The sequence below is a fragment of the Trachypithecus francoisi genome, unplaced genomic scaffold, assembly GCF_009764315.1.
Source record: "Trachypithecus francoisi isolate TF-2019V2 unplaced genomic scaffold, Tfra_2.0 Lachesis_group12, whole genome shotgun sequence".
NCBI lineage: Eukaryota > Metazoa > Chordata > Mammalia > Primates > Cercopithecidae > Trachypithecus > Trachypithecus francoisi.
Genome location: NW_022681457.1, coordinates 7792524 through 7811244, shown reverse-complemented (window position 1 = coordinate 7811244; position 18721 = coordinate 7792524). Strand labels below are relative to the sequence as shown.

The window sequence follows — 18721 nt, the reverse complement described above, 5'->3', positions numbered from 1 at the left end:
TACAATGACGATTTTAAATCCTGCTGTAGCTGGAAACTATTTTCTAAATAAAGACCTAGGATCAAACTCGTGCTCAAGCTGTACAGGCAGATGTGAAAACTCTGTCATGTCCTTGACTATGTTTTTAACTATGTGTCCTTGATCATTTATTTGTAGGCAGCAATTGGTTAAGTTAAATTTTTTACAGACTCCTCCTTCAGCTGCCAGCAAGTAGTCTAAGGTCAGTCTATTCTGATAGATAGCATTCTTCATTTGGGCTTCCTGCCAAGCTAAACAGTCAAAGCTCTGCCAGTTTCATTCGTAATTATTTTTAAGATGGCAGGCAACTGTATGATCTGATTTAGCAAGTAGATGGGGGTTCAGTATCTTCATAAGCTGTCTTGTGCCCATGTGGCAGGCTTATAATACTGTGTGATCCTTTCAGAGGGCCACTCAGTATCTTTCCAGTTTCCTATAACTATGCTTCTCTTTTCTCGGGAGGCATAGACAGGGAAGCCTAGGAACTCACTTGTTTTTGCGGGTAATAAGAAAAAGGATAGCTTAAGAGTGCCAATAACACAACTGCCTGCCTATTTATTAGGTAACCAAATGTGGGCTCTGTGCCTACATATCCAGTATGGTCCAGCAGGGCCGTCCAGTCCTGATGAGATTCTGGATGAGCCCAGGCAGTTTTTAGTTTAGAAAATTTACTAAATGGGTTCTTTTCAGTGTGGTTTAGTCCCCACCAAATAATTGTCTTTGTTGTGCTGTTGTACAACTTCTGTCCTATACAATTAAGATTTCATACTGGGATGATAAAGTTTTTTCCTTCTGTAGCTATACAGTATTGTTCAATAATTGAGGTTTTTAGGACCTAGAAGTTGCTAGCTTAGGCCTTCTGAACTGGAATTTTATCAGGAGCTGGATCAGTGGGCACCAACTCTTGGGCTTCCGAAGGCCATTGGTCTCTGACAGTGGTTCCTCCACACACATAAGAAGTAACATGGAGGAAATGAGCTACATTTTCTGCTATTGGAGAAACCATTTTTTTGTCTTTTTCAGAAGTTCTGGTTCTGGCAGATTCAGCTCATCATAAAAGGCTTGAGACACTGGTTCGGGAGAGCTCTTGTGGACCTCCCTTTGGACTAAAATGGCGACTTGGGGGGTTTAACCCTGTCCCATCGATCCTCAGGGTTACACGTTCTCCTTTTTTCTAACGGGGATCTAGGGGATGGGTGATTATTAGTTCTAGTGGGTTACAGTGACCGGCTGCACAGGAGGGGTTGGCTTCCTCCTTCTGAAGGTGAACCGGGTCCTTTTTGTTCTTTTTCTAAGTAGCCTAAATAACACATGGCCAACAGGCACAATTTTCACAAACTTCTGACTCATGACAAATGTATTTATTTTCTACTCTGTAGCTTCTTTCCTAGTTAAGAGAACCACATCCTGTTCCTAGCTTGTTACTATTAATGGCTGCACAAGCATCAAACCTTAAAGTTTCTTGTTTGGGGATTCTTTTTTTTCTGTTCTAGTTATTATTTTACTTGTATCACCTAGGAAAAGGCCAGTTCTTAATCTTATTTCAAAAACGGTGCCTGCAGGGGGCTCAGATGGGTTATAACACACATCAGGTTGGTCATTCCTCAGGCTGCATACCTTGTACTGAGTGCATTATACTAACAAGTTTCTTTTAACATTCCTACACATTTGTAATAACTATAGAACAGAAAGATTGTTTTAATTTGCTGTCCTACTTCAGTGACCTGATGAATACACTGGGAACAGTCTCCAGTTTGAGTAAGGTCAGTTGAAGCCTTTACTGTATAATCTAAAATTTAAGAAAAGTGAATCTTACGATGAGCTTCCTCATGCTTTGGTCATGCATACACCAGTCAGCTTCCGGGTGTGACTGGAGCAGGGCTTGTCTTCTTCAGGGTCACTCTGCAAGGGTTGTCCGGGCTTGGTCTTGCCTCCCAGGTTTCAGTCGCTACCGGTTTTACACGGCTGTGGTGGATCCAGGCTCAGATTCCTTCCACCTTCACAGTGGTGGGAGTGGTCAGGACGACAGTCTGGGGTCTTTGCTACCGTAGGCATAAAGAGGCTACATTCCAGTCCTTGATCCACACTCAATCACCTGGGGAGAAAGGGTGAACTGGGGAAAATAAGCTAACAGGACCTCTGTCATTTACCTAGGCTGAGATTGTGTAATTTTTCCTAAAGCTTGTAGCTGTCACTGTAACTTAATTTCACCTAACTCTCGGAAAGTGCCTGGAAGTCCCCACAATAGGGGAGGGGGCCTATGATACAATATTTCATAAGGGGAATATCCTGTTCTTTTGGAAGAGGTGTGTCTAATTTTAAATAATACCATAGGGAAAGCCTGTATCTATTTTAATCCTGTTTCCTGACATACTTTCCTTAAACTATTTTTGATAGTCCGATTCATCCGCTCCACTTTTCTGGAACTCTGAGCCCAGTAGGCAGCATGCAGTTTCCATGCGATCCCCAATACCTTTGCTGTCTTCTGTACTGAGTCAGCCACAAACGCCGGCCTGTTATCTGAGCCGATCCATAAGGTCAGTTCAAATCTAGGAATAAGATCTTGAAGAGGCACACGGGTTACTTCACGAGTTTTTTCAGTTCGTATTGGATAAGCCTCCACCTTCCTAGAGTAGGTACACAAGAAGTAGTAAATACTTGTTACTTCTACATTTTGGCATCTCTGTGAAGCCCACCTGGAGATCTTCAAAGCTGACTGCTCCATCAATTTGTATGCCGGGCGGAAAGACTGGACCTTGCCTCGCATTGTGCTGTCGGCAGGTAACACACCACTGTGTTACAGTTTTGGCAACGGCTGACAAATGTGAGATGTAGAAATACTGGCCTAACACTTTTCAAGTGATTTCTGACCTAGATGGGTGGTTTCATGTACAGCCAGTACAACTGCGGCTCCTAGCAGCTGTGGCACAGCTACTCTCTTATCTGGTAACTGAATCTACCTTTCCTCTGTCACCTGTCCTCCCTCTGCCTGGAGAAAGTCCTTTTATTCTTTAGAATAAGTAGGTACAAGATCAGGTGCTTGAGGGAGCAGAGGGGCTGTGACTCACGCCTGGAAGGGGGCAGATGCTCTTCGAGCCTAAGTCAGCGCAGGAATTCCCACTAAGGTGGAAGCTTGCTGGTGTCCTCTGCGGTGCATGACTGCCACCTTGTGGGGTTTCTATACTGCTTCTAATAATGGCAAGATTTCTTGTTGATATTTTACGTCCTTTCTCCTAGAGTTCAATAGGCCCTTTTCTTTATATAATGCTCCGTGCACTTGAAGGGTTAAAAAGGCATACTGAGAGTCAGTGTAAATGTTTTCAGTCTTACCTTCACTGAATTCTAAGGCCGAATTAAAGCAATGAGCTTGACTTTCTGGGCTGAAGTGCCCTGGGGCAATGATCTGGCGTCAACGGCAGTGTCCAGGGTTACCACCGCATATCCTGCACATCTGTCTCCTTGTGGGTTGATGAAGTTGCTCCTATCTATGTATAGTTCCCAGTCTACTGATGCCTAAGTCTGGTCTTGGAGGTCAGGCCTGCTAGAGTAAACTGAGTCCATTTCTACACAGTCATACTCGACAGGGCTCTCTGATACTGGGAGCAAGATGGCAGGGTTCAGGGTGTTACAAACTTCAATTGTTATACGGGGATTTTCACAGTGCAAGCTTTGGTACTTGGTTACTGTAGCATTCGTTAGCCAATGATGTCCTTTAGTAGTCATTAAAGTCACCACAGCATGGGTACCTTTGTGTTCAGGTTTTGCCCAACAGTCAGCTTATCTGCTTCTTGTAGTAGCTGGGCAGTTGCTGCCAAGGCCCTCAAACACGGAGCCATCCTTTAGAAACCCCATCTAGTTGTTTAGAGAGGTAGGCCACCGGCCTCGGCCAGGGCCTCACAGTTTGGGTTAAAACTCCAACTGCCATCTTTTCTTTCTCTGACACATACAAGTTAAGGCCGGGCGCGGTGGCTCAAGCCTGTAATCCCAGCACTTTGGGAGGCCGAGACGGGCGGATCACGAGGTCAGGAGATCGAGACCATCCTGGCGAACACTGTGAAACCCCGTCTCTACTAAAAATACAAAAAACTAGCCGGGCGAGGTGGCGGGCGTCTGTAGTCCCAGCTACTCGGGAGGCTGAGCAGGAGAATGGCGTGAAACCGGGAGGCGGAGCTTGCAGTGAGCTGAGATCCAGCCACTGCACCAGCCCCGGCGACAGAGCAAGACTCCGTCTCAAAAAAAAAAAAAAAAAAAAAAAAAACAAGTTAAAAGGCTTTGTCAGATCGGGTAGCCCAGGCTGGGGCTGATATAAGTTTTTCCTTTAAGTCATGGAAAGTTTGCTGTTGTTGGGATCTTCATTCAAAAGTTTTCCTGTCACCCCCCACCCCCCCATTTTGTGACCTCGTACAAAGGCTTGGCTAACACTGCAAAGTTTGGGATCTACAGTCTGTAAAACCTCACAGCTCCTAAGAATTCTCTTAGCAGCCTTCTGGTCTTAGGTAGATTGCAAATGATCTGCTTTCTTTCTGATCCCAGGCTGCGCTGCCCTTGTCGGAGAGTAAATCCTAAGTAACGTACCTGCTGTCGGCAGATCTGAGGCCACCTTATAGCCACAGTCCTACAGATGCTGGAGCAGGGCATCTGTTCCTTTGGCGCACCTGACTGCCGTGGGGTGTCCTAGCAGAAGGTCATCAATGTACTGGAGCAACACACAGCCTGGGTCTCTGGTGGGAAACTTCTGGAGGTCTTGGGCCAACACCTCCCCAAAGATGGGGGAGTTCTTGAACCCTTGGGGAAGACGGGTCCAAGTGTACTGAGTAGTGACACCTGACTCTGGATCTTGCTACTGAAAAGCAAACAGCTTGTGGCTCTCAGAGGTTAGTATAATGCTAAAGAAAGCATCTTTCAGGTCTAAGCAGGAGAACCAGCTGTCCTCAGCTGGCAGCAACCTTAACAATGTGTACGGGTTAGGTCCCGTTGGATGTAAAGTCACTGTAGCTTGATTAAGAGCAAATCCTGTACCGACCTGTAGTCCTTTGTCCTTGGCTTGGGAACAGGCAGGAGTGGAGGGTTCCATGGAGATTGACAAGTAACTATAATTCTGAAGGTTCTTAGGCACTTGAGATGGACCTGGATATCTTCAAGAGCTTCTCTGCGGACTGGGTGCTGCTTTTGGGTAACCGGCTGGGCCTCAGGCTTAACTTCTGTAAGTACAGGGGCTTGGTTAACTGCCAATCCTGGAGGGTTGTCTTCCGCCTACACTTTTGGCCACTCTTAGCCAGAGCTGGTCTTATCTCTTGGCCCGGCTAAGTTAAGAAAAGTCTCCATTCCTCCTCTCGGGGGAATGTAAGGATCATAATGACTCCCATCCTGGGTAACTTTAGCAGCAAAGAGCCATGCTCTGTAAAAGAGATGGTGGCTCTCAGTTTGCTAAGCAAGTCCCTTCCCAACAAGGGCAAGGGACAGTCAGGCATGTACAAAAACTGGTGGATCACTGTATGTCCTCCTATAGTACAAGTATGGGGCAAGCAGAAAGCTTGCTTTGCTGAAAGCCCAATGGCTCCGATTATGTCAATAGCCTTTTTGGATAAGGGGCGGCCGGGGCCGTTACTACTGAATGTTCAGCACCAGTATCTACAAGAAAATCAATGTCTTTACCCTCGACTGTCATCCTGACCATAGGCTCTTTGGGGGTACTTGAGCCCGGTCCCCCTCAGTCCAGTAACCCTTCTGCCAGGTTGAGCAGGGCCCCTTCCTCCTTGTCTGGGGCCTCCTGCTCTGAGTCACCTTGTTTTCCTTTTAGCCAAGGGCATTTGTTCTTCTAATGTGCTATTTCTTTACAATAAGCACACTGGTTATGCTGCAAGCTCTGACAGCCAGGCTGAGTTTCTTTCCCAGGGCCCCCCTTCTCTTGCCTCTTCACGGGGACCCCTCTGATTCCTGCAGCTAACAGGTCGGCGATTCGCCGGGCCTGACATTCATTCTCTTTGCTGTTTTCCTTATGGCTTACTGCTTCCCTGTTTACAAACACCTGGTTAGCTATTTCTAATAACTGTGACGTATTCATCCCTGCAAACCCGGCCTGTTTCTGCAGTTTTCTTCTAATGTTTTCTGCGCTTTGACTAAAGCCATGTTAATCATGCGCTGATTTTCAGGGCTATCGGGATGGAAGGGGGTAGACATACAATAGACCTCACACAGCCTCTGGTAGAATTGTGCTGGACTTTCTTCTTTTCCCTGGATGACCTCAGAGGCCTTGTTAACGTTTGTGGCCTTCCGGGCTCCCCTCTTTAATCCTTCCAGGAGAGCTGCCCTGTGTGGGTTCAGCCTTTGCATGTCCTCTCTTTCATTTGGGTCCCACCGGGGGTCGGTTCCTGGGAACTGGGTCCTTACATACTCTTGGGGGTTTTGGTAACCAGCCGGTGCCTGTTCCTCCAGCCATTTAGTCGCTGCTTGGAGCACTGTCCACCTTTCATCTGTGTTAGAGAGGAATGTGAGCGTGTTCTTCCTGATGAGGTAGCATCAGCCTAAGTGGGGTTATGGGTCTGGATAATAGTTTGGAGCAGAACAGGTAGAGCTTGTGACTTTTCCGTATAGGATGGGGTATTGTCTTTGCAGTTGAGAAGGTGGACAGAGGTAAATGGCTGGTACACAAAACACGCCTCTCCACCATGTGCCCATCCTCATCTATCCCAGTACACCGCTGCTCTCTCAGGGGCATTTGTGTCCCAGTTTTGGGTCGTAAAGGAGCTGCCAAGGGAGGGGTTTCTCCCGAGGCTTCCCATCCTCTCTTGTCTACTCTGGGTGGCCTAGGGATATGTATGTCTCATGGAGGCAAAAGCACTGTGGGCTCAAGACCGAGGAGCCTCTCTCCCTGGTAAGAGGAAGGCACCACCAGGATCACTGGTGCCATCTCCTGCAATGGGTCTTCTGGTGTTGGGTCAAACAGAACTTCAGGAATTGATTTCCCTTGGCGAGTGGAGCAGAATCCTTCCTTGACTATCTGTCCTTTTGCTACTAGCACTGCTGCTGCCTGTCCTCTTAGCTACTGTGAGGGGTCTAGCACCAGCTGTAACCAAGTGTCTATGTATGGGAACTGGTCTGAGGGTCCTGACTTACCAGTTGCCTTGTGCCATACCTTAGAAACAAGGGACCTGTCCAGGCTTCTTTCTGATGGCCAACTTACTTCTACTGCTGGTCAATCTATTTCACACTAAGTTTCCTTAATCTCATAGTCTCTATTAAATCTCTTCTTAAAATTTTTTCAACATAGTCCTTAGTGGAGTGGGATTACTTTGTTTGTGTCTGACCAACTTGACCTCCCAAAGTGATGGGATTACAGGTGTGAGCCACGGTGCTTGGCCAATTTTTTTTTTTTTTTTTTTTTGAGACGGGTCTTGCTCTGTCACCCAGGCTGGAGTGCAGTGGCCGGATCTCAGCTCACTGCATGCTCTGCCTCCCAGGTTTACGCCCTTCTCCTGCCTCAGCCTCCCAAGTAGCTGGGACTACAGGCGCCCGCCACCTCGCCCGGCTAGTTTTTTGTATTTTTTTTTAGTAGAGACGGGGTTTCACCGTGTTAGCCAGGATAGTCTCGATCTCCTGACCTCTTGATCCGCCCGTCTCGGCCTCCCAAAGTGCTGGGATTACAGGCTTGAGCCACCGCGCCCGGCCCAATTTTTTTATATTTATGTTTTTACTTTAGGTTTGGGGACATATGTGAATGTTTGTTACATAGGTAGAGTTTTGTCCTCGGGGTTTGTTATACAGATTATTTCATCACTCTGGTATTAAGCCCAGTACCCAAGAGTTATTTTTTATTTTACTTTATTTTATTTCTTTTGAGACTGAGTTTTGCTCTTGTTGCTCAGGCTCGATTATAATGGCATGATGTCGGCTCACTGTAACCTCTGCCTCCCAGGTTCGAGCAATTCTCCTGCCTCAGCCTTCGGAGTAGCTGGGATTACAGATGCCTGCTGCCACACCTGGTTAATTTTGTATTTTTTACTAGAGACAGGGTTTCACTATGTTGGCCAGGCTGGTCTTGAACTCCTGATCTCAGGTGACCCACCCCTGTCGGCCTCTCAAAGTGCTGGGATTACAGGCGTGAGCCACCACGCCCAGACCCCAATAGTTATTTTTTCTGCTCCTCTCCTTCCTCCCACCCACCACCCTCAAGTATATCCCAGCGTCTGTTGTTTTCTTCTTTGTGTTCCAGTAAATATTTTACTGTGATATTTGATCCCATTGGTTGTATACATGTTGTCATGTTAGTAAACATGGCTAGCTTGCTCTTTGACATCTGCTTTGGAAATTGGTTGAATAACAACGTGCGGGTCCTTTTCGATTTTTTCTGTATAAAGAATCCTATGTAGGCCGGGCGCAGTGGCTCAAGCCTGTAATCCCAGCACTTTGGGAGGCCGAGACGGGCGGATCACGAGGTTAGGAGATCGAGACCATCCTGGCTAACATGGTGAAACCCCGTCTCTACTAAAAAATACAAAAAAACTAGCCGGGCGACGTGGCGGGCACCTGTAGTCCCAGCTACTCCAGAGGCTGAGGCAGGAGAATGGCGTAAACCCGGGAGGCGGAGCTTGCAGTGAGCTGAGATCCGGCCACTGCACTCCAGCCTGGGCGACAGAGCGAGACTCCGTCTCAAAAAAAAAAAAAAAGAATCCTATGTATAAAGAATTCTTACAGGTATCTGAAGCATCCTCCAGGTCAGGCAGTTGAAAGGTCATTACTTTTTCTAGGATGGGGCATTTCCTGTTTTCTTAGATCTGACAATATTCTGACAGGATTCCCCACTGCCCCCAGCTGCCAAACTATTCTTTTCCACCAAGATGAAATGCCTTTTCAGTTAAACAAAACTTGCTAGTTGTATTTTTAAAAATCTTTATATATATATATATATATATGTACACATATATATACACACGCACATCCCCACACCTATACACACATATATACATACAGATAAATACATACATATGTATATATTTTGAAAATCTTTTATATTTTGAAAATCTGGGGAAAATGACAACGCTTTGTATTAACATTTAGTTTTTTGTGAGTCTGTGTAGGTTTTATTACTTTGTGGACATATATACAAAATGGATTTTTGTACTTTGAGTAATTTTGTTTTCATATATTTTATTTTATTTTGAGATGCGGTCTTGCTTTTTTGCAAAGGCTGGTGCACAGTGGCGCAATCGCAGCTCACTGCAACCTCTACCCTCAGGATCAAGCCATCCTCCCACCTCAGCCTCCCAAATACTTGGGACCACAGGTGCCTCGCTGAAGGGGGCCAACCCCGCCTCACCTGTGGGTATTTCTCATCAGGTGGGACGAGAGAGTGAGAAAAGAAATAAGACACGGAGACAAAGTATAGAGAAAAAACAGCGGGGCCAGGGGCCTGGCACTCAGCATATGGAGGACCCGTGCTGGCGCTGGTCTCTGAGTTTCCTCAGTGTTTATTGATCACTATCTCTACTATCTTGGTGAGGGGGATGTGGCAGGACTATAGGGTAATGGTGGGGAGAGGGTCAGCAGGAAAACATGTGAGCAAAGGTCTCTGTGTCATAAATAAGTTTAAGGAAAGGTGCTGTGCCTTGATGTGCATGTAGGACAGATTTATGTTTGACTTCACACAAACATCTCTGTGCACTAAAGAGCAGTATTGCTGCCAGCATGTCTCACCTCCAGTCATAGGGTGGTTTTCTCCTATCTCAATAAATAGAAAGTATGATCCTGTTTTACGCTGAGACATTCCATTCCCAGGGATGAGCAGGAGACAGATGCCTTCCGCTTATCTCAACTGCAAAGAGGCCTCTTTCACTAATCCTCTTCAGCACAGACCATTTAGGGGTGTCTGGCTGAGGGAGGGTGAAGTTTTTCCTTCCCAGGAGGTCATATCTCAGGCTGTCTCAGTGTGGGGAAACCTTGGACAATACCCAGGCTTTCTTGGGCAGAGGTCCCTGTGGCCTTCCGCAGTGTTTTGTGTCCCTGGGTACTCAAGACTGGAGAATGGCAATGACTTTTACCAAACATACTGCCTGCAAACACATTTTTAACAAAGCACATCCTACACAGCCCTAAATCCATTAAATCTTGAGTCAACACCGCACATGTTTCTGCGAGCATAGGGTTGGGGCTAGGGTTACAGATTAACAGCATCTCAAAGCAGAAGAATTTCCCTTAGTACAGAACAAAATGAAGTCTTTTTTTTTTTTTTTTTTTGAGGCGGAGTCTCGCTCTGTCGCCCGTACTGGAGTGCAGTGGCCGGATCTCAGCTCACTGCAAGCTCCGCCTCCCGGGTTTACGCCATTCTCCTGCCTCAGCCTCCTGAGTAGCTGGGACTACAGGCGCCCGCCACCTTGCCCGGCTAGTTTTTGTATTTTTAGTAGAGATGGGGTTTCACCGTGTTAGCCAGGATGGTCTCGATCTCCTGACCTCGTGATCCGCCCGTCTTGGCTTCCCAAAGTGCTGGGATTACAGGCTTGAGCCACCCGCCCGGCCTTTTTTTTTTTTTTTTTTTGAGACGGAGTCTCGCTCTGTCGCCTGGGCTGGAGTGCAGTGGCCGGATCTCAGCTCACTGCAAGCTCCGCCTCCCGGGTTCATGCCATTCTCCTGCCTCAGCCTCCCAAGTAGCTGGGACTACAGGTGCCCGCCACCACGCCTGGCTAATTTTTTTTGTGTTTTTAGTAGAAATTGGGTTTCACAGTGTTAGCCAGGATGGTCTTGATCTCCTGACTTCATGATCCGCCCGCCTCAGCCTCCCAAAGTGCTGGGATTACAGGTGTGAGCCACCATGCCCGGCATGTCTACTTCTCTCCATATAGACACAGTAACAGTCTGATCTTTCTTTCTTTTCCCCATATTTCCCCCTTTTCTTTTTGACAAAACCACCATTGTCATCATGGCCCATTCTCGATGGTCGCTGTCTCTTCGGAGCTGCTGGGCACACCTGCAGACTAACAACAGACAGAACAGGCACACAAGGATTAATATGAAATTTACAATAGTGGAACTTCCGATGGTCTTAATCCAAATGACAGGGTGAAGATTTGCGAGGCCTTCAGCAACTCCCGTGATTGCCTCAGTTCCTGGTACCAAATTTAAATGGGCTTTTGATGTTTCGAGAATTTGTTCTTTTAATTTGGAAATTTCTAATGTGAGATTATCTTCTCTTTCCTGTAGATGACATATAACTATGTCCCAGTGATGCTCAGACTCATTATAAACTCGGGGTGTAATACAAAAGTGTGATGTATTCCAGTCACACTGTAACTGGAAAGGATGTTCCAAGCCCATGAGCCTATCTCCGATCCAAATGACAGTTTGTCTATGATCATTAATTTGATTTGCCAATTTTGTTATCAATACCAGATTGTGAATTCCTCAATCTCATAGAATTGTTTTGCCAATCATTAACAAAGCTTACTGTCTGAACAGAAGAGTGCAATGCAACTCCTGCCACAGCAGCTGTAGCTGTGACTGCAATTAATCCCATAATCACTGCAATCAAAGTAAAAATGAATCTTTTGAATCTATTTAGAATTCCTTTTAATACTTCAGTCAAAATATGGATGGATGGCGAGGCTTTCCATGGTGGATCCATGGACACAGGGATCCACACGCCCTCTCTTGCTCTCACTAGCAGAATACGGTGCTGCCAATTAAAAGTCAAATCAATGCAAGTAAATAATCTGCAGTTTTCATAGGTTATAGTTTGGGAGTCTGGTTTAATAACTATGTTTTCTACAACTAGTGTATAAGGGGGCCTTACACAACTTTGCAAAGGGAATTTTTAGACTGGAATTTAGGTTGATAGTATAAAATGGCTTATGATCTCTTATTTCTTTAGCTTGATTTGCAGACCAAGTTTTAATGTGGTGCGAGGCTACAGTAAGCCTCCATAATTCTGGATGTTCAGGACCAGAAACAGGACTTATTATTTTTGGTCTTGGAGTACAGATTCCTTTTTCTCCCCATTTCCAAGGGTAGAAAGACTGTAATTTTTTGTGCTTATGTTTGTCTGAACTTTCTCTTAAGTCACTATTAACAGCTGGACTCACCTGTGCACTGGGACATGATTTTGTCCTGTGCAATTGTGGTACAATTGACCTCGGGGTGCCCAATCTATAATAGTTCCGAATTTTTTTTTTTTTTTTTTTTTGAGACGGAGTCTCGCTCTGTGGCCCAGGCTGGAGTGCAGTGGCCGGATCTCAGCTCACTGCAAGCTCCGCCTCCTGGGTTTACATCATTCTCCTGCCTCAGCCTCCCAAGTACCTGGGACTACAGGCGCCCACCGCGCCCAGCTAGTTTTTTGTATTTTTTAGTAGAGACGGGGTTTCACCGTGTTAGCCAGGATGGTCTCAATCTCCTGACCTCGTGATCCGCCCATCTCGGCCTCCCAAAGTGCTGGGATTACAGGCTTGAGCCACCGCACCCGGCCCCGAATTCATTGTTTTGTAATATCACTGCACTATCAGCCACGCATTCTTCCCAAACTACAACTTCTGTGCCTTTTGATCCTGTGGGAATTTCTTTGGGGCAAGGCTTTCCTTTAGGCCTAAATTTTAATGATCTTTGATAAGAAAAGTCCTGTAAATAATTTACCTGTGGCCTGAGTGACATTCCACTTACCATGTGATAAGTAAATTTACTGGTGGGACTGACAGTAGGTGTTTCTACCAACCACTTTTGGATAGCAGGCTTTAAACATCCTGGTCCTCTCCCTAGGCAAATAGAAGGATAATGATACCCAGTGGAAATATTTATCATCATTCCTTCTTCCTCAGGTTTGGTAGTGCAATGATCATCTGTGGGGCCAGCTACCCATACACTATTATTAACATATACTTCAATAGGATTATCCATCCATGTGACAGCCCGAATTAAGGACGGGAAAGGCACATAGGCCCAGTAGGTATAATTAGCTGCAGCTGTTCCTGCAGGCATGTGAAGACTGACCACCATTGATACAATCATCAAAGCTGCAAGCAGCATATTCTCTGGAGTTTGCATCACCTTTGTGTTCTCTAGGTTATTATTTTTTCTTTTTAGCCAACTGTGTCAGCTTTTTTTTTTTTTTTTTTTTGAGACGGAGTCTGGCTCTGTCGCCCAGGCTGGAGTGCGGTGGCCGGATCTCAGCTCACTGCAAGCTCCGCCTCCCAGGTTTACGCCATTCTCCTGCCTCCGCCTCCCAAGTAGCTGGGACTACAGGCGCCCGCCTCGTCGCCCGGCTAGTTTTTTGTATTCTTTAGTAGAGACGGGGTTTCACCGTATTAGCCAGGATGGTCTCGATCTCCTGACCTTGTGATCCGCCCGTCTCGGCCTCCCAAAGTGCTGGGATTACAGGCTTGAGCCACTGCGCCCAGCCGTGTCAGCTTCTTTAATTGGGCCCAAGTCAACAGCTCTGCTTTCTTGGTGGATGGCAACTTCATCAGTTCTTCTGACATCACCATTTTGTTCATCTTGTGAGTGGATGGTGCTTGATTGCGGTATTTCCATCTCCGTGGAGGCGCTTTTCTTTGCGTGTCCGATGGGTTCACTGTAGAACTTCACATGTCTGGTGGGTATCCCAACAGGAAGCTGATTTTCTCCTGGTGAAACGCAAGCAAAACCTCTCCCCCACGTCACCACCTTCCCTACTTCCCATGTCTTATGTTTGTTGTCTTTCCACCAGATCAGTTTTCCTTCATGTGGGCTGTTCTTTTTACCAGTAAGATGTTGTTCTGCAGAGGTGGTAGTCTGGTTTCTAAAAATGTTTAAAAAATTTAAAGTGTAGAGTGCTAGATTAAGCTGCATCTGAGGAGTGGCATACTCCTTACTGTCTCCCCCTTCTTTTTGTTTAATCAATTGAGTTTTGAGTGTTCTATTAGTTCTTTCAACTATGGCCTGTCCTTGGGAATTATAGGGAATTCCTGTTGTACATGTAATTTTCCACTGATTTAAGAATTTTTGGAATGCTTTACTTCAGTATCCTCATCCATTGTCAATTTTAATTTTTTTTTTGGAACTCCCATGACAGCAAAACAAGGTGATAAATGTTTTTTAACATGGGAAGTGCTTCCTCCTGTCTGGCATGTTGCCCATATGAAATGTGAATAAGTATCAACTGTTACATGGACACATGATAATCTTCCAAATAAAGGTACATGCGTGACATCCATTTGCCATAATGCATTATGACATAGACCTCTGGCATTGACTCCTGCCTTTTGAGTGGACAGGTGTAGGACTTGACACTGGGTGCATTGTTGTACAGTATCTTTGCCTGTTTTCATGTGACATCAAATTTGTTTTTTATTTTTATTTTTAAATTTTTTTTTTTTTTTTGAGATAGAGTTTCACTCTTTTTGCCCAGGCTGGAGTACACTGGCACAATCTCAGCTCACTGCAACCTCTGCCTCCCAGGTTCAAGCAATTCTCCTGCCTCAGCCTCCTGAGTAGCTGGGATTACAGGCATGCACCACCATGCCCAGCTAATTTTGTATTTTTAGTAGAGACAGGGTTTCTCCAGGTTGAGGCTGGTCTCGAACTCCTGATCTCAGGTGATCCACCTGCCTTGGCCTCCCAAAGTGCTGGGATTACAAGCGTGAGCCACTGGGCCTGGAAAATTTGTTTTTTAATCCTGCTGCATTTACATGAGTCAAAGCATGAGGTTCTTGTGCTTTTGTGAATGCAGATGATACCAGTAAGTCAGCTTGTTCATTTGCTTTAGTTAAAGGCCCTGGTAAATTAGTGTGTGCTCAAATATAAGTAATATAAAACAGGAAATTTCTTTTTCTTACAGTTTGCTGTAATAAATTGAACAGCTGGTTTCACTGATCATCCATGCTATATTTAATTAGAGCTGTGTCAACATCCCTTGTAGCCTGTACTACATATGCAGAATCTGATACATTATTAATAGGTTGATTGTAATGACTACAGCCAACTGTAATGACTACTGTAATGACTACAACCAACTCTGCTTTTTGAGCCGATTGATATTGAGTTTTGATGACTTACTCTTTTGGCCCTCTGTAAGCCACTTTTCCATTACTGGAACCATCAGTAAACACTGTCAGAGCATTTTCTAAAAGTTTATGTCGGTAATTTTAGGTAAAATCCAAGTAGTCAATTTTAAAAACTGGAAGATTTTTGTTTTTGGGGAATGGTTATCAATAATTCCCATAAAATCAGCAAGATCAATCTGCCATGCACCAGAATTGACAAAGGCTTGTCTAACCTGTTCCTTGTTTAAAGGAACAACGATCTTGTCTGGGTCATTTCCACACAATTTTATTATTCGTAATCTTGCCTGACCAATTAATGTAGCTCTTTGATCCAAGTGCAACGTAAAAGTCTTAATTGTACTGTGAGAAAGGAATGACCACTCCACAAGATAAGTATATTGAACAATGGTGCCTGTTGGAGAATGTGCAGTAGCAAAAATCAAAAGTTGGAGGGGGGCTAAGGGATCCATTCTATTTACTTGTGCTGACTGAATTTTTTCTTTCACTAATTTAATTTCTTTTGCTGCTTATGGGGTTAATATTCTTTTATTATTTAATTCTGGGTCCCCTTTTAAGTTAGAGAGCAAATTTGACAAGATATAAGTAGGAATGCCTAGAGTAGGCCAAATCCAATTAATATCTCTTAGCAATTTTTGAAAGTCATTTAATGGTTTTAATGTATCTTTTTTTTTATTTTTTGTGGCTTAACTTTTTAACTTTTTATCTGCATCCCTAAATAATGAAAAGGAGTAGAAGTTTGAATTTTATCAGATGCTATTATCTGTCCTGCATTGGCAACTTCTGCGTGCAGACATGTGTAACAGTCAATTAATTTGTCTCTCATTTCTGCAGCACATAAAATATCATCAATATAATGAATGCTATAACAGTCTGAAAACTTGTCTCTAACTGGTTGAAGAGCTTGACCTATGAAAGTCTGACAAATAGTTGGACGGTTGCTCATTCCCTGAGGTAACACTTTCCACTGAAACCTGGTGGCTGGTTCTTTATTATTTATGGCTGGTATAGTAAAGACAAATTTTTCAAAATTCTGCTCCGCCAGAGGAATGGTAAAAAAGCAATCTTTCAGATCAATTGTAATTAAAGACCAGTCCTTTGGGATCACGGCCCGAGAAGGCAACCCGGTTGGAGAGGCCCCATGGGTTGGCATTTACGGCTCCTAAGTCAGTTAACATTCGCCATCTGCCGGATTTTTTCTGAATTATAAACACAGGAGAATTCCAAGGTGAGAATGAAGGCTCAATACAGAGTAGTATTGCCTCCAGCATATCACACCTCCAGCCACAGGGTGGTTTTCTCCTATCTGAGAATAGAACCAATGGGAATGGTCAGCTTTACACCAAGACATTCCATTCCCAGGACTTGCAGGAGACAGCCTTCCTCTTATCTCAACTGCAAAGAGGTCTCCCTCTTTCACTCCTCCTCCTCAGCACAGATCCTTCAAGGGTGTCGGACTGGGGGATGGTAAGGTCTTTCCTTTCCCAGGAGGCCATGTCTCAGGCTGTCTCAGTGGGGGGCAACCTTGGACAATACCCAGGCTTTCTTGGGCAGAAGTCCCTGTGGCTTTCCGCAGTGCATTGTGTCCCTGGTTAATCGAGAATGGAGAATGGCGATGACTTTTACCAAGCATACTGCCTGCAAACATACTGTTAACAAGGCACATCCTGGCCAGGCATGTTGGCTCACGCCTGTAATCCCAGCACTTTGGGAGGCTGAGGCTGTCGGATCACAATGTCAGGAGTGCCAGACCCGCCTGACTAAGATGGTGAAACCTCGCCTCTACCAAAAATGCAGAAATTAACCGGGCATGGTGGCAAGTACCTGTAATCCCAGATACTCAGGAGACTGAGGCAGGAGAATCTCTCGAACCCAGGTGGCAGAGGTTGCAGTGAGCCGAGATCACGCCACTGCACTCCAGCCTGGGTGATAAAATGAGACTCCACCTTGAAGAAACAAAACCAAAAAAAACCTCCAAAAAACAAAAACAAAAAAAACAAAAAAAAAGGCACATCCTGCACAGCCCTAAATCCATTAAATTTTGATTCATTGTAGCACATGTTTCTGAGAGCACCGGGTTGGGGCTAAAGTTACAGATTAACAGCATCTCAAAGCAGAAATAATTTTTCTTAGTACAGATCAAAATGGAGTTTCTTATATCTTCCTTTTCTACATAGACACAGTAACCATCTGATCTTTCTTTTCCCCACAATCCAGGCACAGTACCTTTCCTTAAACTTATTCATGATACAGATTCCTTTGCTCAAGTGTTTCCCTGCTGACCTTCTCCCCATCATCACCCTGTTACCCTGCTGCACTCCCCTCGCCAAGATGGTAAAAATAGTGATCAACAAATACTGAGGGAACTCAGAGACCAGTGCCGGTGGGGGTCCTCGCATGTTGAGTGTGCTGGTCCCCTGGGCCCACTGTTCTTTCTCTATACTTTGTCTCTGTGTCTTATTTCTTTTCTCAGTCTCTCATCTCCACCTGATGAGAAATATCCACATGTGTGGAGGGGCTGGCCCCCTTCATTTTTCACATATAGGATTGATTTCTAAAGACTAATGTTACATGAGGAAGCAGCTCAGAAGAGGAAAGAAAAGGAGCCAGGCATGGCTCTTCCTCCAGTGAAGTCATCTTCCTCGGTGGATTAATCTGCCTCTTTCCTTTCTGAAATGCCAGGCATTGTAGTAGCCAGTCTTTTCTGAATCTGAGGCAGTCTGCCTGACACGCTCACTTGCACTCACCCATGCCTTTTCTCAGTTCCTCTCACCTGCTCTGAGATTCCATCCCTTGTGACCCAGTGGCAAGAACTTCTTAAGAGGCTACACTGGGCAGGGTCCTGGGAAGGGCTCACACTCAGATATGGATGGACACGGGGTATGGGCTCCATAGCGTCAGTGCTGTTGAGGAACCTGGATGGTTCAGGGGCCACATCTGGATGTCAGCAATTTGTGGACCAGATCAGAGAAACAATATATGAAGTGCATACGTCATTGTGCACAGATATCTGGTCAATTCCGAAAAAGGAGACCAATAGGGAGACATTTTGTATCTGATTTGGCAATGCATTTGAAGCCACACTTTGGGGGCGGGGTCTGGTTAGACGGGATGGGGCGGGTGGGGACTTGGGTGGGGCAAAAGGTAGGAGGCTGCCTGGAGGCTGGACTGGACAGAGCCTTATTTTTGTCTTGGGGCCTGGGCTTGAAATGGGCGGGGCCTGGCGGCGATGGGTCGGGGCTCTCTCCTCAGCTGGGTCCATGATGTGAGCTGCTGTCATCCTCTTCACCTCTATGACTGGATCCCCCGCGTTCTGATTGGTGGATTGTTGCTGGTGTGCCATGATACTGCCGGTAATATCACAAGGATACTTCCTGCCCATTTTAAGTTAGCGTTTCCAACAGTCGAAGGTAAAACATTTTGTAGTGGGCCCCCCGTACTGAACCCTGAATCTTTTTTTCTCTGAAGTTGAAAATGGTTTTAAGGCAAAGCGCCTTTTTTGAGCAGGTAGAGTCGCGCGTCCTGCAGGCGGGGCGAGTGCAGGACGGGCTGGGGCAGGGCGGGGGAGAGGAGCAGGTACCGCGGTAAAGGGGTGGAGTGGGGCGCTGCTTACCACGGGGACTGACAATTAGAATGGCTTAGTAAACTAAGCAAAGTCCTGGGTTGTTTGAGTGGATAATGGAAAC

General features: G+C 45.6%; 2 protein-coding genes across 4 annotated transcripts in view; one reads left to right on the top strand and one right to left on the bottom strand.

The window, feature by feature from the left end:
- LOC117093612 (zinc finger protein 813-like) overlaps positions 1–18721 on the bottom strand; it is a 361257-nt gene that overhangs the window by 233852 nt on the left and 108684 nt on the right. The window lies entirely within an intron of this gene.
- The window catches only part of LOC117093610 (zinc finger protein 83-like), a 241235-nt gene that overhangs the window by 135341 nt on the left and 87173 nt on the right, over positions 1–18721 (top strand).